This window comes from Saccopteryx leptura, unplaced genomic scaffold, assembly GCF_036850995.1.
Source record: "Saccopteryx leptura isolate mSacLep1 unplaced genomic scaffold, mSacLep1_pri_phased_curated manual_scaffold_18, whole genome shotgun sequence".
NCBI lineage: Eukaryota > Metazoa > Chordata > Mammalia > Chiroptera > Emballonuridae > Saccopteryx > Saccopteryx leptura.
Genome location: NW_027095700.1, coordinates 1,373,480 through 1,398,666, shown reverse-complemented (window position 1 = coordinate 1,398,666; position 25,187 = coordinate 1,373,480). Strand labels below are relative to the sequence as shown.

The following is a 25,187-nucleotide window of genomic DNA, read 5'->3' as shown; positions in this document are numbered from 1 at the left end:
CTTTGTCACATAAACAAGAGGAAGGATAAAATACATAATTATATCAAATTTAGAAACAGCAATTGATAAAATCTAGTACCCATTTATGACCAAAACTAAGAGCGAAATTGGTATAAAGGGAACACACCTCAACATAATAAAGGCCATATATGACAAACTGACAGCCAGCACCACACTCAATGGGCAAAAATTAAAATCAGTTTCCTTAAGATTAGGAACAAGACTGGGGTGTTCCCTTTCACCACTCTTAATCAGCATAGTTCTGGGAGTTTTAGCCACAGAAATCAGACAAGGGAAGAAATAAAAGGCATTCAAAATGGAAAAGAAGTAAAACTGTCATTATTTGCTGATGACATGATATATATATATATATATATATATATATATATATATATATATATATATATGACTCTAAAGTCTATTAAAAAAAACTAGGCCTGATAAATTTGGCAAGGTGGCAGGATATAAAATTAATATTCACAAATCAGTGGCATTTTTATACCACTGAATACATTGTCAGAAAAAGAAGTAAACAAATTCCTTCACTATTGCAAGAAAGAAAACCCACATAGGAATAATTTTAACCAAAGAAGCAAGAGACTTATACTCAGCAAATTATAAAACATTGAAAAAAATTAAGAAAGATAAAAACGAGTGGAATCATATATTGTGTTCATCAATAGGAAGAGTTAAAATCATTAAAATGTTCCTATTATCCAAAGCAATCTATAAATTTAATGTAATTCCTATTAAAATACCAATGGCATACTTCAAATATATAAAACAAATATTCCAAAAATGATATGGAACAAAAAAAAAAGAACCCGAATAGCCTCAGGAATCTTAAAAATAAAGAATTAGAAGGTATCACACTTTTTTATATCAAGTTATACTTCAAGGTCATGTATTCAAAACAGCTTGGTATTGGAATATGAAGAGGTATACAGATCAATGAAACAGGACAGAGAACACAAAAATAAACCCATGCCTTTATGATCAATTTATATTTGACAAAAGAAGCAAGAATATACAATGAAGTAAAGACAGTCTATTTAATAAATGGTGTTGGGAAAATTGGACAGGCACATTAAAGAAAAATAAAACCAGACCACTAACTTATACCATTCAGAAAAATAAACTCAAAATGGATAAAAGACTTAAATGTAAGTCATGAAACCATAAAGATCTTTAAAGAAAACAGGCACTAACTCTCTGATATCTCTTGTAGCAATATTTTTGCCAATGTATCTCCATAGGCAAGTGAAATAAAAAATAAACAAATGAAACTATATCAAACCAAAAAGCTTTGGCACAGTAAAAGACGCCATTAACAAAATAAAAAGACAACCCATACAGTGGGCAGACATATTCACTGATATATCTGATAAGGGTTTAGTAACAAAAATTTATAAGGAACTTCTAAAACTCAGCACTAGGAAGGTAAATAATGCAATTAAAAATAGGCTAAGATACTGAATAGACATTTCTCCAATGACAACATACAAATGGCCAGTAGGCATATGAAAAAATGCTAAATATTACTAATCTCTTAGGGAAATACAAATTAAAATCACAACGAGATACCACCTCACACCTGTCAGAATGATGCTCATTAAAAAATCAATAAACAACAAGTGCTGATGACTGTGTGGAGTAAAGGGAACCCTCCTGCACTGCTGCTGGGAATTCATACTTGTGTAGCCACCTTGAAAAACAGTATGGTGTTTCCTCAAAAAAATAAAAAAAATAGAACTGCCTTATGACCCAGCAATCTCAATTCTAGGAATATATCCTAAAAATCCCAAAACAATAATTCAAAAGAAGATATGCCCCTTCATGTTTGCTGCAGTGTTGTTTGCAATAGCCAAGATCTGGAAACAGCCTAAGTGTTCATCAGTGGATGAGTGGATAAAAATGTTGTGCTACATGTACACAATGGAATAATATGCAGCTGTGAAAAAAAAAGGAAATCTTACCTTTCGCAATGGCACAGATGGACCTGGAGATTATTATGCTAAGTGAAATAAGTCAGAGAAAGAAAGATAAATATATGATCTCATTTATATATAGAATCTAATAAACACAGTGAACTAAGAAATGAAATAGAGGTGGGGTCACAGGGAGCAAAGGGAGAGCTATCAGAGAGAAGAGGGATGAGGGGATGGAATTAAAAAAGGTGAAGAAATTAGCAAAATTATGTATATGCTAGCTGTACCTGGCCACGTGTTGCTGTGGCTCAGTCTGGTTAAATGGAAAAGAAAGACAAGAGAAAGCACCCATTTCTAATATATTTAATTTCACAATGCTTGTGGGTATACACTATTTTTTGTTGTTCCAGTTTCTGTGCAGATACAGAGATTGTCTGGTTTGCCGAGTCTAGAACACGAAACATATAATTGTCCATGTGAGAAGCAATCCATGTCTAGATCTAAACCACACAATTCTAAAGATTGGCCCTGACCTTTGTTGATGGTGATTGCAAATGCCAGTCGAATTGAGAATTACAATCTCTTAAATTGAAATGGCATATCCGTTGGAATCATAGGAATGCGAGGAATGAGGACTTTACCTTTGAAAGGTCCTGTCAAGATTGTTGCTTCTACAATGTTGCTCATTAATTTTTTACAGCACACAGACCCAAACACTTCATGTTTTACCATGAAATCCATCAGTGATTTCAGCTTCTGTCTGAAAACACGTGCTGTGATGTCATGCCTATCCACCCACTATTGCCCGGTAAGTAAGGGCTGTTGTATATCATCCCAAGCTGGGTTGTATGTGAATGTAATGAATAGGTCTGCATGCCCATAGTGACGAACATACACAATTGCATCTTGAGCATACTCATGCATATGACATGGACTGCCTGTATATGAAGATGGCAAAATCATTAGTCTTCCAACATTAGTTGTATTACTGTCATTTACAACTACATCTCACAAAAGAATGTATTCTTTAGAGCGAAGGTTGGTCTGATTCAAACAGATGAATATCAAACGTTCTGTTTCGATTTTTGCATACATATCTATGATGTATTGGTGAAACAATTGACGGTATTTCAAAATGTGATTGTCTTCATTCTCTCCAATCATTAATCAGTATGAATAAAGGTTTTTTGTGCCGCATTTCATACTTGTTTCTTTGCCACTGACTGGATTTATCATCTTAACATTGAAGTGATACCCATCGGCACCATCCCAAAAAATATGATTGGATATTGCAGGGCGTTGTAGCATTGATGAGTTTCTGCAACTTTTGTCAATTGATTGTTTCTCCCATGAAGAACAATATCTCTAGGTTGGAACTGATCTCCAAGTATAACAATTGCCACTTCTTCTATAGTTGGAGCATTGAATCTTCACACACGTTCTCCAGCAGCCATTTTGTCAGAATGAATAATTATCTTGTGTGTATCAGATGGCATCATGTCAATTGCTGTTTTAAACAAATGCACTAAATTGTTTTTTCTGTGAAGAAGCTCTTGCAGTTCAGAAACGATGGACATTTTTGTGCCGGTAGAAATTCTGCAGCATGCATTCAATTCATCATTGCCATCACTGATGAAATACATTTGTAGAAATTTATGTTGACCATCTGGGAATGGAAGTAGGGAGCCGGCTTTATGATAAATTTGTTCTTTCACTTTGAAAGTTGGCATGAATTGAGCTGTTAACAATTTCTGTGCCAAATGATGTCATTTGGAAGCATGAGTTTTTTTTCCTGATGTTAGTTAGATAGGAAATGCTTTGATTTGGCGGTATATCAGCACTCAAAGTTTTTAATGGCTCTGGCGGTTCTCCAAGTTGAGGCAGTTAAATTTTTCTGGCAGCACAACACATTCCTTTTGTTTCTCAATAAAATTTCAGAGCCTTGCAATAAGGACACACTTCAGTCATAGTGCCGATGAGAACATGCTGGCTCAATCTATAATCATCAGCTGGGTTGTACCAGAATGCAAGGCGATTGTAATCACGTGATTGCTGAGTACGAAGTCATGTTTGATGCTGATCTGCTGTTTCTCGATGACGTCTTTCAGCCACTCTCAGCCTGTCATGTTCATTTTTTTTTGAGAATGAAGCAGATATGAAGCTGCAGTACACAATCGCCATGCTCACAACCATGCATCCTCAAGTCTGGCTGCACGTAAATGGATTGTAAATTGAAAACATTGAAATGAAATTGTAAAATATTTAGTATAGTGTGGGTTGCTTTTATGTCTAATAGATGGAGCTGTGTTTTTTAAAAAGCATGTTTTTAGCTATCACAGGTGTGACATCTATAGCTATATATTAAAGTATATAGCTTTATATATAAAAAAGAGCTCATTGGAATGCAATGTTTTTTCAAAATTTCAAAGCAATCAGTGAAGAACTTTCAGAGATTTAAGGTTTTGAACAAACATTTACTTTTTTTATATATATATAGAAGATAACACATAGATACAGATAACAGGACAGTAAATTCCAGATGGTAGGAAGAGAGCAAGTCAGGGGAAGGCGTCAATGGTGGTGTCATGGGGGACACATTGTTGTGGGTGAGAACAGAGATGGATTAAGGTCAGTTGAGGCACTCAGGGCAGAAGAAAATATTGGGCCCCTCACATTAGAAAAAAGTGTAAAGTTTTGTGGGTTCCTTCAGAAGTCAAGGCCCAGGGCATATGCCCAGTGCATCCACCATTAACTTTGCCTCTGGGTGAGGATGTTATATTGAGTGGGACACTTGAATTTATGTTAACCAAAACAATTTAAAAGTAAAAAAAAAAGTTAATGCCACTGATTTCAAATGCCATTGATCATAAATGGGTGCTGGATGTTACTGAATGCTTTTTTCTGCATCTATTAATATAATTATGTAATTTTTATCTTTCATTTTGTTTATGTGATGAATCACATTTTTTGAAATGTGAATATTGTTCCAGTCTTGCCTCTCTGGAATCAACTCCACTTAATCATAATGTATAGTCTTTTTAATGAATTGCTGTATCTAGTTTGCTAATATTTGCTAAGAAATTTAGCATCTATATTTATTAAAAATATTGGCCTATAGTTCTCTTGCTTTTCAGTGTTTTTATCTAGTTTGGGAATTAGATAATGCTTGTTTCATAAAAGGAGCTTTAAAATCTTCCCTTTTTGAAGGTTTTGGAATAGCTTAAAAAGGATAGGTACTAATTTTTCTTTGAATGTTTGGTAAAATTGGCCTGTGAAGCCATCCATTTCAGAAATTCTGTTTTTAAAATTATTTTTAAGAGTTGTTTTAAGTCCATATTGTAATCAGTCTGTTTAGGTTTTCTGATTCAATTTTTGAGCACTGTATGTTTTTCAGAACTTATCCATTTCACCCAGTTTGTTCATTTTTTTAGCATTTGGTTCTTCATAGTGTATTTTTCCAATCCCTTGAATTTCTGTAATGTCAGTTGTTACTTCTTTTTTATTTCTAATTTTATTTATTGGATCCTCTTTTTATTCATGAGTTTGGTGAAAGGTTTTTCAACCTTTTTTTTTTACCTTATCAAAGAATCTGCTCTTGGTTTCATTGATTTTTTTGTACTTCTTTTTAGTCTTTATGTCAATTATTTCTGCTCTAAATTTTTTTCTTTTTTCTATTTACTTTGGGCTTTGTTTGGTGTTCTTTTTCTAGTTCTTTTAGGTTCAGGCATAGATTGTTTATTTGAGGGGTTTTTTCTTTGCTCTTTAAGATATGTCTGTAATGCTATCTAGTTCTCTCTCAGGACTGCTTTTGCTCTGTCTCATACATTTTTTTGTTGTTGTTGTATTTTTCTGAAGTTGGAAATGGGGAGGCAGTCAGACAGATTCCCACATGCGCCTGACTGGGAACCACCTGGCATGCCCACCAGGGGGCAATGCTCTGCCCATCTGGGGTATTGCTCTGTTGCATCCAGAGCCATTCTAGCACCTGAGGCAGAGGCCATAGAACCATCCCCAGCGCCCGGGTCAACTTTACTCAATGGAGCCTTGGCTGTGGGAGGGGAAGAAAAAGACAGAGATAAAGGAGAAGGGGAGGGGTGGAGAAGCAGATGGGTGCTTCTCCTGTGTGCCCTGGCAAGGAATCGAACCTGGGACTTCTGCACGCTAGGCTGATGCTCTACCACTGAGCCAACCGGCCAGGGCTCTGTCTCATACATTTTTATTGGTTGATTGGTTGTATGTTTATTTGTATTTGTTTAAGAAAATATTTTATTCTTTTTTGATCTCTTTATTAACCCATTTGTTATTTAATAACATGCTATTTAGACTCCAATTATTTGAATGGTTTTCAGTTTTTCTATTGTAGTTAATTTCTAGTTTCATGCCATTGTGGTCAAAGTGGATGCTTGATATTTCAATCTTCTTAAATTTATTAGACATTTTGTGTCTTTACATGTAATCTATCCTAGAAAATAATCCATATGCACTTTAACAGATGTATATTCTGCTGCTTTGGGGTAAAATGTTCTAAAGATGTCAATTAAATTTAATTAATCTAGTGTTTTTGATATTATTAAGTGAGAAGTGGGGAGGCATAGAGACAGACTCCTGCATGTGCTCCAATTGGATCCCACCTAGCAAGCCCACTAGGGGTGATGCTCTGCCCATCTGCAGCCCTTGCTCCATTGCAACCTGAGCCATTTTAGCACCTAAGGCAGAGGCCATGGTGTCAACTTCAGCACCTGGGCCAACTGGCTTTAATTGAGCAATAGCTGCAGAATGTGAAGAGAAAAGAAAATGGGGGGGGGGGGGAGAGAGACAAGGAGGAAGGGATAAGAAGCAGAAGTGCACTTCTTCTGTGTCTCCTGACCAGGAATTGAACCCAGGACATTCACAAACTGGGCCACCACTATTTCACTGAGCCAACCAGCCAGTACCTAGTTTATTTTTTCAGACTGCTGCTTTTTTGTTAGTTTTCTTTGTGGAGGATCTATCCATTAATATTAATGGGTGTTAAAATCCTCTACTATTATTTTATTGCTGGCAATCTCTCCAGCAATATGTCTTATGTCTATCAAAATCTGCTTTATAAACATATTTAGGATCTCCTATATTGGGTGCATAAACATTTATAATTATATTCTCTTGTTGGGTTGCTTTCTTTATCATTACTTAGTGACCTTCTTTGTTTATTCCTATAGCCTTTGTATTAAAAGGTTATTTTGTCAGATATAAGGATTGTTACTCCAGCTATTTTTCCATTTTCATTTGTATTAAATATCTTCTTACATCTCTCCACCTTTAGTCTATGTGTATCTTTTGTTCTGAGGAGGGTCTCCTGTAGACAGCATATATACAAGTCTTGCTTTCTTATCCATGCAGCAACCCTATGACTTGATGAGAGCATTTAACCATTTACATTTAAGGTTTTATTGATATGTACATATTTACTGCCATTTTACCCTTTAATCTTATAATTCTCTTTCTCTGAATTTCTTCTTTCCTTTTTTTTTTTATAGCAGGTCTTTTAACATTTCTTGCAGTACTGGTTTGATAGTAGTAAACTCTTTGAGTCTTTTTTATTTTATACTTTGTCTGTTAAGCTCTTTATTTCTCCTTTAATTTTAAATAAAAATTTTGCTGTATATAGCAGTCTTGGTTGTAGGTTCTTGTTTTGAATTCCTTGGAATATATCTTGCCTATTCCTTCTGGCCTGAAGTGTTTCTGTTGAAACATCAAATGTCAACCTTATGAAAGCTGCTTTGTAGGTAATTATTTGCTTTTCTCTTACAGCTTTTAGCATATTTGTAGGGCTCTTAACTTGGCATTTTAATTTTATGTGTTTTCCCCCTGATAACCACTTCACTTTTTTTTATGTCCAAGAGTCTCAGTTTTATATCCCACCTATGTGTCAATTATACAGTTCTTAGCTTTTTCTGTTTTACTTATTTCACTCATAATGTCCTTAATGTTCATTCACATTGTTGTATATGGCACTATGTCATCATTTTCTGTGGCTAAGTAGTATATAAAGAGGGCAATTATAAAGTGATAGAACATAGTTTGACTTTGGTTGATGTGTATACATAATAAAATGCTATAGAAATGTTTGCTTAAACCTATTTACTCTTATTGATCAATGTCACCCTGTTAAATTTAATTTTCTAAATAAAAAATAAATTTATATGTCTTGATGTGGGCCTTTTGGGGCTCATATTTAATGGGACTCTGTGCTCCTTGAACTTGGGAGACTTTTTCCTTTGTCAACTTAAAGTTTTTCACTATGATTTCTTTAAATGTGTTTTCTATCACTTGTTTGCTCTCTTCTTCGGGAACCCCTATGATGTAGATGTTATTTTACTACACATTATCACAGAGCTCTCTTAGCATTTCTTCTGCCTCTTCAGCCTCTCTTCTTTCTGCTGCTCTGCTTCTGTTTTAATGTTTACTTTGTTCTCCAAATTTCTGATTTGATCTTCGCTTTATTCAACCTACTGTTGAATTCTCTAGTGCAGTCTTTATTTCAGATATAGCATTTGCCATTTTTGACTGAGACTTTTTTATGGTTTTAATATCCTTTTAATACTTCTTATCTCTTTAAGTTCTCACTGAGATCATCTATTTTTGCTCTAAAAACCTTGAGCATCCTAATAACTATTATTTTAAACTCTGCTTCTGTTAGTTTGGTTACTTTCAATTTATTATATTTATGAAGATTTCTCTTGATTCATTTAGGCCATATTTGTTTGTTGATTTTACCTCTGTGTTAGGTAATTCTTCACTGACTTTTAAATTTGTTTTGGTGTAGTTATGAGGAAGATGAGCTCAGTGGTACTATCCTCCAGACTGCTTGAGTTCCTTGTGCTAAGAATGCTTTTTGAGGGCTATACTTACACTCTGGTTGTATTTGAATCTTGAATACAGTTGGCTTTTATTTAGGTGAGGTTATCTCTTCAGGCCGGCTTGCTCTAAGCATTAACCTTGGTCATGTGTATTAGTTGCTGTGTAGTGTTTATCCATGGGGCATGTTCATTCTCCACAATGCCTGGTGCCTGTTGGACTCCTCCTTTTGGAATGCTACTTGTGTAGCTACCTGACTCTAGCATCGGTTCAGTCTGCCACCCACTACTGGTTCTGTTGGTCTGGGTCCTTTTGGGTAGGGTTCAGGTATTGGTTGGTGTCAGCTATTATTTGGAACTTGCTATGAACTATCTGTCAGGAGCTACTGTTCTATTGACTGTTTGTGTCTGCATTTTGTTTGCCTGGGTGGTATGGGAGGAATCAACTTGTGTACAAGAATCAGCTTTCTCATGCTTATAGCTGAAGGCAGCTTGGTCAAATGGCCCAAGTTACTTAAGGTTTGCCTTTACTTTTCAGGTGCTTCACCTCCTTTTGCAGCTGCCAGTTTCCCCCACAAGGTCTTCTGAAGAAAGTGTGAATTTAGACTGACCTTATCCTATCAATCCCTCTACAGGTTGAAAAGTTGCTGGGTTAAGGAAGCTGATTGTGAGATGACTACATTAGTGGGACCTCCGACATCAGAGGTCTCTTGATCAGGAGCTCAGTACAGGGAAAGTGACCTCTAATCCAGAGTTGATCACTCAGACCCTGCTGAATGTTCCACTTCTATTTCTTTCCAGTGAGTTGGGCAGCAGGTTCATATTGGGAGGGGCTAACAGTCCCTTCTTCAGAAGTTCTTCCAGCTGGGTAGCCCCTGACTCAGAGAAAAAGATCTGAGAGAGTCTAGGCCCCCCAAAAAATGGGTAAGCCCCTTGACCAGCCCCAATAATTGGCTCTACGGAACCCACACCTTGAATGTCTGTGCTCCAGGCCTCTCCCCTTGCTCCCTGTGTAACCTATTTCAGTGGAGCAAGATATCTGGGACCCAGACCAAAGGTGGTAGGTATAGTTCCTGCTTTCAGGGTTCCATGTATCTATTTGTTTTAAATAACTTTATAGAACTCAGTGGGTGTGAGCTGCAGTAGTCCAGTGGGTATGGTTTCTAAAATCCAGTGATTTGGTCTTCCCACAGTCTAGGCAGCTTCTACAGATTCTCCATGAGGCAAAAACATGTTCATATTCTCAGAAAAGTGAGGATAACAGCACTACCTTAACACTAAATGACTCAGTCACTGTCATTGCCTGAGTCTTTTCAGCCCCCTGCTTTCTTCTGGTCAAGGTTGCTTACATCTCAGTTCTGGTGACTCTCCCCCACTATGTTACTCACCAGAGACTTTCCTCATGTAACTCTAGTAATCTCAGCCTTCCATTTGCTGGAACTCAGTGTAAGTGGCCATAAGTGAGATTATTTTGTGTTGGCCATTTAAGAGGGTGCCTGAATCAAAGATACTAATACATTTAAAAAAACAATTATTAGTCTAAAATTAGTATTATTGTAATTTAAGTTTGTAACTCAACAGTTTGTTTTCTACATAAGACACGGATGTAATTTTAAAAACTTATTGATTGAAGGTTTTCAATATTATGTAATCTTGTAAGATCAAAAACTGGAAAACATAAGGAAAAAAGTGTAAAGAAGTAGATATCCTTGTATGTTATTTAACTTAACTTGGTAAATTCAAATTATAATGTTAAATGTGATCTGTATGGTAAACACAAAAACTAGCAATAAAAATACACAAAATAAATAATAACAGAATTTAAAAACTTTACTATTTAAAAAAAAAGAAAGTAGACTCCTGGAGACAAGATGGCCACAGAGTAAGTGGACACTCCATCTCCCACTTCCCAGACCCAAGGTGGATTATAACAATTCTGAGAACACTCATCTTTTTTTTTTTTTTAAATAAATTTTTATTAATGTTAATGGGATGACATTAATAATTCAGGGTACATATATTCAAAGAAAACATGTCTAGGTTATCTTCTCATTAAATTATGTTGCATACCCCTCGCCCAGAGTCAGATTGTCCTCTGTCACCCTCTATCTAGTTTTCTCTGTGCCCCTCCCCCTCCCCCTAAATCTCTCCCTCCCTCCCTCCTGGAGAACACTCATCTTGAAAGACAAACTTTGGACTAAACTAAGAGTATTCTACAGCCACAGACCACCAAAGAACCCACACTCAGCCTGGTAGGAAAGGTAGAGATGTGGAAAGGGCTGCCCCGCTCCCAGGAGTGAGTGGTGGCCGGGAGGGACTCTCACAACAGGGGGGGTTCCCAGAGAGTTGTGGATCGTCAGCCCCCAGACCGGAATTGCAGCCTAGCGCCCTGGAGCCTGGAAGGGGCTTACAGACTGTATTTGGCTGAGAAAAGAACCTAGATACTGTTTCAGAGATGGAGGCAGAACTCTCAGACCCAGGCTCCATATTAAAGGGACTGCATGGAGAGCCTCACTCACAGCCACTTTCCTAGAGCTCCAGGATTGGGGAGTACTGGGAGGACTGGAGTTGCCAGGGGAGAGAGTGGTCTCAGAGGCACAGGGGGAGACACTTTGAGGGATGGACACCCTAACCCCTGGGCTGAATCACTTCCCAAATTTAAAGTGAACATTTTTCCTTGGAGCAGCAACACCACCAAAGGAAAGAAATTATCCCATCCACTGAAGCAGGGGGCGGGAACCTATGGCTCGTGAGCCAGATGTGGCTCTTTTGATGGCTGCCTCTGGTTCACAGACAAATCTTTAATAAAAAAATAATAACGTTAAAAATATAAAACATTCTCCTGTATTACATACAATCCATTCATTTCCTACCGCTCATGTTGATGGTTGCGAGTCGCTGGAGCCAATCACAGCTATCCTCCAGGACAACACCAAATTTTTATTGGATAATGCATAATGTACATGGGTCATTGTGAAGTCAGGAACTAAACTTTCCTCCTTTTAATCAAGTAGCTAATTGCAGAAACCCTTTTAATGAAGAAGGTAGCTAAAAAACAAAGATGAAAAGTAGCATACTTTTCAGCAGGAATGGACAGAGGAATTCAGCTTTGTGGAGAAAGCAGGTTCTGCAGTGTGTCTAATATGCAATGATAAAATTGCATCGTTGAAATGGTCAAATATAAAGCGGCACTTCGACACACGCCATACTACATTTGCATCAAAATATCCAGTGGGGGCCCTGGCCAGTTGGCTCAGTGGTAGAGCGTCGGCCTGGCGTGCAGAAGTCCCGGGTTCGATTCCCAGCCAGGCCACACAGGAGAAGCGCCCATCTGCTTCTCCACCCCTCCCCCTCTCCTTCCTCACTGTCTCTCTCTTCCCCTCCTGCAGCAAGGCTCCATTGGATAAAGATGGCCGGGGCGCTGGGGATGGCTCCTTGGCCTCTGCCCCAGGCGCTAGAATGGCTCTGGTCGCAACAGAGCGAGACCCTGGAGGGGCAGAGCATCGCCCCCTGGTGGGCAGAGCATCACCCCCTGGTGGGCATGCTGGGTGGATCCTGGTCGGGCGCATGTGGGAGTCTGTCTGACTGTCTCTCCCTGTTTCCAGCTTCAGAAAAATACAAAAAAAAAAAAATCCAGTGGGGGACAGCAGGAAGAAAGCATGTCAAGAGTTACTGTGCAGAGTGCAAGCTGGTCAGCAGCAACTCCATGTTTGGACCCAACAAGGTGACAGAAATTCAGCTATCTTTGCTGGTGCTTTAGCAATTGTGAGAAATGGAAAGCCATTCACAGATGGGTTTCACCAAAACATTCATGCTTGGTGATGTCAATGAACTTTTTGATGACTTTTTGGATAAAGACAAGATAATCAAACAAATAAAAGACATGCCTCTGTCAGCAAGAACTGTTTATGATCGTACCATCTTGATGGCAAATCAAATTGAGGCTACACAAGTGAAGGACATAAATGCAGCACCATTCTTTTCTCTCACTTTGGATGAATGAACAGACATAAGCTATTTATCCCAGTTCAGCATGACTGCAAGGTATGCTGTTGGTGACACACTACATGAGGAAAGTCTTGCTGTTTTGCCTATGAAAGAAACAACAAGAGGGGAGGATTTATTCAAGTCTTTTTACTGAGTTTGCCAAAGAAAAAAATCTACCGATGGATAAACTTATTTTGGTGTGTGATGGTGCTCCATGCATAGTGGGGAAAAACAGAGGATTCGTAGTGCTTCTTCATGAACATGAAAAGAGACCCATCCTAAGTTTTCACTGCATCCTACATCAGGAGGCACTTTGTGCTCAGATGTGTGTCAAGAAGCTTGGTGAGGTGATGTTGCTGTTCATTCGGGTGGTAAATTTTCTTGTTGCCTGAGCTTTAAATAATTGCCAGTTTAAAACACTGCTAGATTAAGTTGGGAATAATTATCCCGGTCTGCTTCTGCACAGCAATGTGCATGGTTGTCAAGAGGGAAGGTGCTCTGCCATTTTGCAGCTTGTGTGAGCAAAATTCAGACTTTTCTTGAAATGAAAAACATTGAGCACCCTGAGTAGCTAACTCTGAGTGGCTCCTGAAGTTCTACTATCTCATGGACATGACTGAACATTAAAACCAGCTCAATGTGAAAATGCAAGGCATTGGAAATACAATCTTATCCCTTCAACAAGCAGTGTTTTCATTTGAAAACAAGCTGGAGCTCTTCATTGCAGACATTGAAACAGGTCATTTACTACACTTTGAAAAACTGGGAGAGTTTAAAGATGCATGCACAGCAAGTGACTCTGCTCAACATCTGATCTCCAGCCACTAGCGGGCTTCACATATAATCTCCTGCAGTCATTCTAGCATGCTTTGGAAAATTTCGTGAGCGCACTCATCTTTTTAAGTTCATCACCCATCCACACAAGTGTGCAGTGGACAGTGCAACCTGAGTTACATCCCTGGGGTCTCCGTCAGAGATTTTGAGCTACAAGCTGCTGACCTGAAGGCCTCAGACATGTGGGTGAATAAGTTCAAGTCATTGAATGAAGATTTGGAAAGACTTGCACGACAGCAAGCAGAGTTTGCGAGCAAACACAAGAAATGAAAAAAATTCAACCCACGGAGCAGCTGATTGTCAAAACTTAGAAAGCGCTTCCCATCACATACCACACACTGCAGCGTGTGAGTATTGCTGTACTGACAATGTTTGGCTCTACATATGCATGTGAGCAGTCTTTCTCACATCTAAAGAATGCTAAGACAAACCTACAATCACATTTAACGGATGGAAGTCTCAACGGATGCATGAAGCTTAATCTCACCACGTATCAACCAGACTACAAAGCCATCAACAAAACCATACAGCACCAGAAGTCACATTAATAAGAAGTACTTTATTCATCATTGGTTAACAACAGCATAACAATGTTATTAAAAAGCAATCAGAGACTTATTGTACTTTAAAAGTGTTGGTCTTACATAAAATGCACAAATTCACTTGTATTTGGTGTTAAACATATTGTATGGCTCTCATGGAATTACATTTTTTTTTTCATTTTTCCGAAGCTGGAAACGGGGAGGCAGTCAGACTCCCGCATGCACCTGACCAGGATCCACCCGGCATGCCCACCAGGGGGCAATGCTCTGCCCCTCTGGGTCATCACTCTGTTGCATCCAGAGCCATTCTAGCGCCTGAGGCAGAGGCCACAGAGCCATCCCCAGCACCCGGGCCATCTTTGCTCCAATGGAGCCTTGCTGCGGGAGGGGAAGAGAGAGACAGAGAGGAAGGAGAGAGGGAGGGGGGAGAAGCAGGTGGGCGCTTCTCCTGTGTGCCCTGGCCGGGAATCGAACCCGGGACTCCTGCATGCCAGGCCGACGCTCTACCGCTAAGCCAACCAGCCAGGGCTGGAATTACATTTTAAAATATGTGGCCTTCATGGCTCTCTCAGCCAAAAAGATTCCCAACCCCTGCACTGGAGGCTCACCTGCCCCAGTTAGAACAAAGAGGTGCTTAGGGCCAGGCAGTACGTTAGGGACATAAATATGAAATGCAGAGGTTTATTTAGCCTACACCACCTCCTGTACTGCTGAGTGCTCAATGGGGGGGGGGGGGCGAGTGGGCCAGAGGTGGCAGGGAACAGCTGCAAAAGCCAGTATGTAGCTGAAGAGACCAGGATGATTTGAGTCAGCAGGTCCTGGAGTTGACAACTGTGGCTGCCACTGCAGAGTTCCGGGTTCACACACAGACCTGCTTGTAGCATGGACCTGCCCTCTTTGGGGGTGGAGACACAGGTGACAGTGGAGGGCATGCATGAGCCAGTCAGCAAGGGCAGAAGTCGTGAGGACCTCTGTGGAGGTCCCAGCCAGAGCACAAAACTGCCGGTGGTGTGGGTGCGCCCTCAGTGGCAGTGGAAGCTGGGCGAGCTCGGAAGGTCCATGCAGTGTGTGCAGGTTTGCCAGCACAGGTGGAAGCCATGGCAATGGCTGAAGAGGTCTGAGCCCACATGCAACCCCTCACCCACAATGTGGACCAGCCCTCAGCAGCAGCAGAGTCCAAGGCAGCCCTGGAAGTAGAATAAGTGGCATGTGTGGACCCACCCATGGGTGTGGAAGCCACTGCAGATGCTGCAGAGGCCCAAGTCCTTATAGGCCCACAGTGCAGGCCAACCCTCAGCAGCAATAGAGGCCGCAGCAGCTGTGGGACAGGCTGGTAGAAGCAGCACCTGAGTCCAAATGCCCCAGGCAGCAACAGTGGTGGCAGCCCAGTGGACAGACCACACAACAGGAGTACAGGGGCCACACCCACTGGACCCCTGTGACTATACCCTACTGAGAGCTGAAAAAGAAAAACAAAACAAAATAAAATAAAGTTTGAATAGAATGACACTTAAGCTTAAGGAGCAGGCCACATCCAATAGCATGCCTAATCACTGAATTACAATACTGAGATCAACAAGTATCCAGCAATAAAAGGCAACAGAAAGAGGATCTCAAGGGAACTTGAACTTTTAAAGAAACTTTCCGCAGGCCAAGAGTAGACAAAAGCAAACCGAGGAGTGCAGCTGATATCTACAACAACACCTCAGCCCAGCAGAGGCAGCCACAAGATCTGGATTGCCTCTAGTTCCAAAAAGGTTGATAAGACCCAGTCATAGGCAGTGACCCCCACTGATCTGCGCCAGGTCCCGGCCAGGGAGGACAAGAGCAGGCACATTCAGCAGCCAGATATAGAAAGCACCAGTTCAGGACCTAACAACCCTTGTTAGAGTGGAAGCTTAAGAAAAAGCTACTCACACCTGACCCAGCTAAGACACAAAAAACGCTGACACAAAAAGCAAAAGACCAGTGATAGCAGATAAGTAGCCCACAGAGGATTACAAAAAGCTGATGGCAAACTAAGAAGACCTAGAAATAACACAACAGAAAATTGGAGGCAGACAATATCAACCCTAGACTTAGCTAGCTTCACAAACCCAAGTAAGGAGTGTATACATAGGCAAAATGGGAAGACAGAGAAATGCAATCCAAATGAATCAAGAAGAGAAACCCCCAGAAAAATAACTGAGTGAGATGGAAATAACCAAACTACTGAAGACAGAGTTTAAATAGTGATTATTAGAATGCTCAACATTATACAGAGTGAAATAAGTAAATCAGAAAAAAACTAAGAACTATATGAACCAATGCATAGATGGGACATAAAATGAGACTCAGAGACATGGACAAGAATGTGATGGTAACAGGGAGTGGGGTGGAGAGTGGGGAGGGGCAAGGAAGGAGGGGGAGGGAGTGGGAAGAGGGTAGGGGCACAAAGAAAACCAGATAGAAGGTGATGGAGGATAATTTGACTTTGAGTGAGGGGTATGCAGCATAATCAAAGGTCAAAATAATCTGGAGATGTTTTCTTGGAACATATGTATCCTGATTTATCAATGTCACTGCATTAAAATGAATAAAAATAAGATAAAAAAGATCTTAGAGCAATAATGGATGAACACAATAAGCACCTAAAAAAGGATATAACAAGCATCAAAAAGGACATTGAAATAATAAAGAAGAACCAGTCAGAAATGACAAATATTATATCAAAAATAAAGACTACAATAGAAACAATTAAAAGAAGTTGGATGAAGTAGAGGATTAAAACAGCAATTTAGAAGACAAGATAAATGAAAGCACAAAAGCAAAGCAGAAAAAAAAAGGCTCAATAAATCTGAAGAAACTTTCTAAGAGAGCTCTGTGACAACCTAAACATAAACAACATCCACATCATAGGCGTTCCTGTAAAAGAAGAAAAAGAACAAGAGATAGAGATTCTGTTTGAAAAAATCATAGCTGAAAACTTCCCTAAGTTGATGCAGGAAAAAGTCACACAAGTTCAAGAAGCACAGAGAATTCCATTACAGAGAAACCCAGAGAAATCTACACCGACACATTATAATTAAAATACCAAAGCAAAGAGATAAAGAAAAATTACTAAAAGCTGCAAGAGAAAAAAAGTCAATCACCTACAAAGGAGCCCACATAAGGGAAACATCCGACTTCTCAACAGAAACACTTGAGGCCAGAAGAGAATGGCAAGAAATATTCAAATGCAGAAAAAGAGCCTACAACCAAGACTTCTTTATCCAACAAGGCTATCATTTAAAATTGAAGGAGAAATAAGCTTCCCTGACAAAATAAAACCAAAACCAAAAACAAAAAAACACCTAAAAAACTCAAGGAATTCATTATAACCAAACCAATGCTGCAAGACATGTTAAGGGGCCTGTAAACAGAATAAGGGTGGAAAATAATATATACTAAAAGAGAAATGTAGCTTTAAAGTATAAAATGGCAATAAACAACTACATATCAATAATAACCTTAAATGTAAATGGATTAAATGATCTAATCAAAAGACATAGGGTAGCTGCATGGATAAGAAAACAGGACCCCATATATGATATATGCTGTCTACAAGAGACACATCTTAAACAAGAGACACACAGATTAGAAGTGAAGGAATGTAAAAAAATATTTCACACAAATAAAACCAATTACAACAAATGAGATCGAAACAGTTATCAAAAAACTCCCACCAAACAAAAGTCCTGGGACAGATGCCTTCACAGTTGAATTCTACCAAATATTCAAAAAAACCCTAACTCCTATTCTTCTCAAGCTATTTCAAAAAATTCAAGAGGAGGAAAGACTTCCAAGCTCCTTTTATGAGGTAAGCATAATTCTGATTCCAAAACCAGGCAAAGACAACACACACACACAAAATTATACTCCAAAATTTCTGATGAGTTTAGATGCTAAAATCCTCAACAAAATATTAGCAAAGTGGATCCAACAATACTTGAAAAAAACAATACATCATTATCAAGTGGGATTTATTCTGGGGAGGCAAGGCTGGTACAATATTTGCAAATCAATCAACATAATTCATCACATAAACAAAAGAAAGAAGAAAAACCATATGATAATATCAATAGATGCAGAAAAAACATTTGATAAAATCCAGCACCCAATATGATCAAAACTCTCAGCAAAGTGGGAATACAGGCAACATATCTCAACATGATAAAGGCCATTATGTCAAACCCACAGCCAACATCATACTCAATGGATAAAAATTTTAAAAATCCCCTTAAAATCAGGAACAAGGTAGGGGTGCCCCTTGCACCACTCTTATTCAACAAAGTTCTGGAAGTCCTAGCCATAGCAATCAGATAAGAAGAAGAAATAAAAGGCATTCAAATTGTAAAAGAAGAAGTAAAGCTATCATTATTTGCATATAATAAGATACTGTACATAGAAAACCCTAAAGTCTCAGTCAAGAAACTACTGGACCTGATAAATGAACTCTGTAAGGTGTCAGGATATAAAATTAATACACAGAAATCAGTGGCATTTTTATACACCAAGAATAAACTCTCTGGAAGAAAAATAATAAAACAATCTCGTTCACTATTGCAAGAACAACAACAAAAATAAAATACCTAGGAGCAAATTTAACCAAGGAAGTAAAGTATTTGTACTCGAAAAATTATAAAACATTGATTTAAGAAATCAAGGAAGATACAAACAAGTGGAAGCATATACCATGTTAATGGATAGGAAGAATAAACATCATTAAAATGTCTATATTACCCAAAGCAATTTATAACTTTAATGCAATACTAATTGAAATACCAATGACATACTTCAAAGATATAAAACACATATTCCAAAAATTTATAAGGAACCAAAAAAGAACACAAATAACCTCAACAATCTTGAAAAAGAAGAATAAAGTGGGTGGTATCACACTTCCTGAAATCAAGTTATACTACAAGGCCATTGTACTCAAAACAGCCTGGTACTGGCATAAGAACAGGCATATAGATCAATGGAACACAACAGAGAACCCAGAAATAAATGCATACCTATGGACAATTGATATTTGACAAATGAGTTAAGAGCATACAATGGAGTAAAGACAGCCTCTTCAACAAATGGTGTTCAGAATATTGGACGGCTACCTGCAAAAAAATGAAACTAGACCACCAACTTACACCATTCAACAAAAATACACTTAAAATGAATAAAAGACTTAAATGTAAGTCGTGAAACCATAAGCATCTTAGAAGAAATAATAGGCAGTAAGCTCTCCTACATCTCTCGCAGCAATATATTTGCTGATTTATTTCCACAGGCAAGTGAAATAAAAGACAGGATAAACAAATAGGGCTGTATCAAACTAAAAAGCTTTTGCACAGCTAAAGACAATATGAACAGAAAAAAAATACAAACCACACAATGGGAAAACATATTCGACAATACATCCTAGAAGGAATTAATAATCAAAATTTATAAAAAACTTGTAAAACTCAACACAAGGAAGATAAACAATCCAATCAAAAAATGGGCAAAATAAATGAATAGACACTTCTCCAAAGAGGACATACAGATGGCCAATAGGTGAAAAATTGTTTAACATCACTAATTATTAGAGGAATGCAAATGAAAACCACAATGAGATACCACCTCACACCAGTCAGAAATTCACTCATTAACAAAACAACACAGAATAAGTGCTGGTGAGGATGTGGAGAAAAGGGAACCCTCCTGCACTGCTGGTGGGAATGCAGACTGGTGCAGCCACTGTGGAAAACAGTCTGGAGATTCCTCAAAAAATTAAAAATGAAACTGCCTTTGACCCAGCCATCCCACTGTTAGAAATATGTCCCAAGAACACCATATCACTGATTCAAAAGAAGAATCCCCCATGTTTATGGCAGCATTGTTTACAATAGCCAAGATCTGGAAACAATCCCACATGCCAGTCAGTGGAGGAGTGGATTTAAAAAGCAGTGGTACATATACACAATGGAATACTATGGGGCCATGAAAAAGAAGAAAATATTACTTTTTGTGACAACACGGATGGACCTGGAAACTATTATGTTGAGTGAAATAAGCCAGGCACAGAAAGAAAAATATCATATGACCTCACTCATTTGAGAAATCCAATGAACAATGTAAACTGAGGAACGGAATAGAGACAGAGGAGGGATTAAAGGAACCAGAGGAAACGAGGACAGAGAGAAAGGGGACGAGAGGATGATATAATCCTGAGGGGAATGGAGGAGTGCACTGTGGGGATGGAGGCAAGAGTGATGTTGAGTGTAATATGGGGGGAGAGGATGCATTTGGGGTGACACTCAAATCTCTGTAAATACAATAAATTAAAATCAATAAGAAAAATAAAAAGGAAAGTTAATACAAAATACAGTAATGCAGATGAAGGGAGAAAAGAACCATATAGAAAATAATAAATAAATAAATAACAAAAATAATCTCAGCCCCTTGAAATTACTTCAGTGTAAAATGATAAAGTATTCTAATCAAAAAACAGATAGAATAATTAAACCACTATAAAAGGTATGGAGATGAATGAAAATAAAAGTTAAAATAACACATACCAAAACATGTGAAAAAATCAAAAGCAGTGCTAAAAGGAAACTTTATAGCTATAAAAACATTTAAAATAAAGAGATCTCAAATCAACAACCTAACTTTGTAATTTGAAGCAGGAATTAAAACCAAATTAGAACCAAAGTTTACAAAAGAAGAGGAATAACATTTGAGCAGAGAGAAATTAAAGATGAAAAACAATAGGCAGCCTGACCAGGCGGTGGCGCAATGGATAGAGCGTCGGACTGGAATGCGGAAGGACCCAGGTTCCAGACCCCAAGGTCACCAGCTTGAGCACAGGCTCATCTGGTTTGAGCAAAGCTCACCAGCTTGGACCCAAGGTCACTGGCTCAAGCAAGGGGTTACTTGGTCTGCTGAAGGCCTGTGGTCAAGGCACATATGAGAAAGCAATCAATGAACAACTAAGGTGTCATAACGGCAACGAAAAACTGATAATTGATGCTTCTCATCTCTCTCCATTCCTATCTATCTGTCCCTATCTATCCCTCTCTCTGACTCTCTCTCTGTCCCTGAAAAAAAAAACCCCAAAACAATAGGCAATATCAACAAACTCAAAAGTTTAATTTTATAAAAAAGATTAAAAAAAATTGAGCCTGACCTGTGCTGGCGCAGTGGATAAAACATTGATCTGGAATGCTGAGGTCACAGATTTAAAACCCCAGGCCTACCCAGTCAAGGCACATAAGGGAGTTATTGTTTCTTGCTTCTCTCCCCTTTCTCTTTCTCTCTCTCTTTCTCTCTCTTTCAAACGAATAAAGTCTTTAAAAGAAAAAAAACTTGACAAAATTTTAAATAGATTTATTAAAAGAGAGAGAATTTAAATTACTAAAATTAGAAATGAACATGTAAACATTATGACTGCTTCTTTAGGAATAAAATGGATTATAAGAGAGTACTTCAAATTGATTCTGAGAGTACTTGAAAAATGCCAACACTTATATAGAAGGTACGTAAAATAGACAAGTTCCTAGAAACAGAAATTCTGCTTAGATTAAGTCATGAAGAAATAGAGAATCAGCCTAAACCTACAAATAGTAAAAGGATTGAGTTAGTAATCAAATACAAAGAAAAGCCCTAAGCCAGAAGAAATTACTGGTAAATTCTACAAACAAAATAGAAACACCAGCTTGACCAGGCAGTTGCACAGTGGATAGTGTCGGACTGGGATGAGGAGGACCCAGGTTTGAGACCCCGAGGTGGCCAGCTTGAGCGCAGGCTTATCTGGTTTGAGCAAAGCTCACCAGCTTGGACCCAAGGTCGCTGGCTTGAGCAAGGGGTTACTCGGTCTGCTGTAGCCCCACGGTCAAGGCACATAGAAGAAAGCAATCAATGAACAACTAAAGTGTTGCAATGAAAAACTAATGATTGATGCTTCTCATCTCTCTCCATTCCTGTCTGTCCCTATCTATCTCTCTCTCTGACTCTTTGTCTCTGTAAAACAAACAAACAAACAAAAAAACCCACCAATCTTTCACTTTTTTTTGTAAGAGAGAGAGAGAGAGAGACAGAAGAAAGAGAGAGGAGAAGCATCAACTCATAAGTGCAGTACTTTAGTTATTCAGTGATTGCTTTCTCATATGTGCCTTGACTGGGGAGCTCCAGATGAGCCAGTGAACCCTTGCTCAAGCCAGCAAACTTGGGCTTTAAGCCAGTGACCTCTAGACCCAAGCCAGACACTATGGGGTCATGTTTATGACCTCATACTCAAGCTGGCTAACACATGCTCAAGCTGGATGAACCTGCACTCAAGCCAGTGACCTCGGGGTTTGCACCTGGGTTCTCAACACATTAGGTTGATACTCTACACCAGTGGTCCCCAACCCCTGGGCCGCGGACCGGTTTCCGTCTGTGGGCTATTTGGTACCGGTCTGCAGAGAAAGAATAAATAACTTACATTATTTCCATTTTATTTATATTTAAGTCTGAACGATTTTTTATTTTTAGAAAAATGACCAGATTCCCTCTGTTCCATCTATCTAAGACTCACTCTTGATGCTTATCTCGGTCACATGATACATTTATCCGTCCAACCCTAAAGGCTGAGCCATGAAAATATTTTCTGACATTAAACCAGTCTGTGGCCCAAAAAAGGTTGGGGACCACTGCTCTACATACTGCGCCACCACCTGGGCAGGCTCACATTTTTTCTTTTAAAAAATAAAGTTGAGGCCCTGGCTGGTTGGCTCAGTGGTAGAGCGTTGGCCTGGCGTGCGGGAGTCCCAAGTTTGATTCCCAGCCAGGGCACACAGGAGAAGTGCCCATCTGCTTTTCCACCCCTCCTCCTCTCCTTCCTCTCTGTCTCTCTCTTCCCCTCCTATAGCCAGGGCTCCATTGGAGCAAAGTTGGCCCCGGGCGCTGAGGATGGCTCCATGGCCTCTGCCTCAGGGGCTAGAATGGCTCTGGATGCAACAGAGCAATGCCCCAAATGGGCAGAGCATCGCCCCCTGGTGGGCATGCTGGGTGGATCCCGGTCGGGTGCATGCAGGAGTCTGTCTGACTGTCTCCCATTTCCAGCTTTGGAAAAATACAAAAAAATGAATAAAAAAAAAATAAAGTTGAGGTAACATTTTTTGAATTATTTTATAAGGACATCACTACCCTGACACAAATGGTGTAAGAAAGTGGTTCAGTTTTACTCTTGCATATAACTGTCCAACTTTTCCAACGGCATTTATTTATTTATTTATTTATTTTCATTTTTCTGAAGCTGGAAACAGGGAGGCAGTCAGACAGACTCCCGCATGCACCCGATCTAGATCCACCCAGCATGCCCACCAGGGGCAATGCTCTGCCCCTCTGGGGCGTCGCTCTGTTGCATCCAGAGCCATCCCAGTGCCTGAGGCAGAGGCCACAGAGCCATCCCCAGTGCCTGGGCCATCTTTGCTCCAATGGAGCCCTGGCTATAGGAGGGGAAGAGAGAGACAGAGAGGAAGGAGAGGGGGAGGGGTGGAGAAGCAGATGGGTGCCTCTCCTGTGTGCCCTGGCCGGGAATCAAACCCGGGACTCCTGCACGCCAGGCAGACGCTCTACCACTGAGCCAACCGGCCAGGGCCCCAACTGCATTTATTATAGAGACTGTCCTTTCTTCACAATATATTCTTGGCTTCTTTGCTATGAATTAATTAACTTTATGTTTATATAGTATATATATTTCTGAACTTATTATTCTGTTCTTTTGATATATGAATCTGTTTGTCTTCCCAATCAATAATGTTTTAATTACTGTACTCTTGTAATATAGTTTGAGGTTGGAAAGTGAGATGCTTCTTGTTTTGTTCTTTTTCAAGATTGTTGTGGTTTTTTGGAGTCTTTTTGTAGACACAAAATTTAAGACTGTTTTTAACAAAACATTTTGTGTATGGAAAATGCAATTGAAATTTAAATAGATATTTGTGTCTTCAACTTCTTACACCAATGATTTCATACTTTTCAATGTAGTTTGTTAAATTAATATTTAGATATTTTAAATGGAAATTTTTCTTCTTTCTCTTTCTGACATTTTATTGTAAATTTTAAATAGAAATTTTTCTTCTTTCTCCTTCTGACATTTTATTAGTATATAAAAATGAAACTGATTGACTTTTTTTACTTATTGATTGTTCAATAGTTTTAAAAAATCTTCATATTTGTGAATTTTCCATTTCTTTCTAGTAATTGATTTCTAGTTTAATATAATTATGGTTGAATGTGCTTCATATTGTTTCAAAGTTTACTTTATTAAGATTTACTCTATGGTCTAACATAATTATTCCTAAGGAATATACCATTGAGATCAATGTGAATTATTTTGCTTTTAGATGGGAAGTTTAGTGCATGTCTGTTTAGTCCATTGTTCTAATGTTTATTTTTAAACCCTATCTTTACTTATAGTCTTTTTTGTCTTGTGGGTCTGAAAATATTTGCTTTATATATTTAGGTGCTCAAATATTGGATACATAAATATTTATAAAAACTATATTTTCATGTTGGATTTCACCCTTTTCATTATGTAATACACTTCTTTGTTTCTTATTATGGTTATTTATTTTAAAGTCTATTTTGTCTGATATTGTATAGCTCCCTAGATTCTTTTTGGTTTTTACTTACATTAAATATATTTTTCTATTTCTTCAGCTTTAATCTGTGTGTGATTTTTTTTTTTTTTTTTTTTTGTGGCAGGGATAGAGAGTGAGAGAGAGGAACAGACAGACAGGAGGGAGAGAGATGAGAAACAATTCTTTACTGTGGTTCCTTAGTTGTTCATTGATTTTTCATAGGTGCCTTGCCCGGGGAGTTACAGCAGACCGAGTGACCACTTGCTCAAGGCAGTGACCTTGGGCTCAAGCTGGTGAGCCTTGCTCAAACCAGATAAGCCCATGCTCAAACTGGCGACCTCGGGGTCTCAAACCTGGGTCCTCCGCATTCCAGTCCGATGCTCTATCCACTGTGCCACCACCTGGTCAGGCTAATCTGTGTGTGATCTTAAAGTGGAA

The 25,187-nt window shown here is 38.9% G+C and overlaps 1 protein-coding gene across 2 annotated transcripts in view; it reads right to left on the bottom strand.

Annotated features, from left to right (window-relative positions):
- LOC136386863 (eukaryotic translation initiation factor 1A, Y-chromosomal-like) overlaps positions 1-25,187 on the bottom strand; it is an 84,709-nt gene that overhangs the window by 5,562 nt on the left and 53,960 nt on the right. The gene's annotated exons all lie outside the window — the stretch shown is intronic.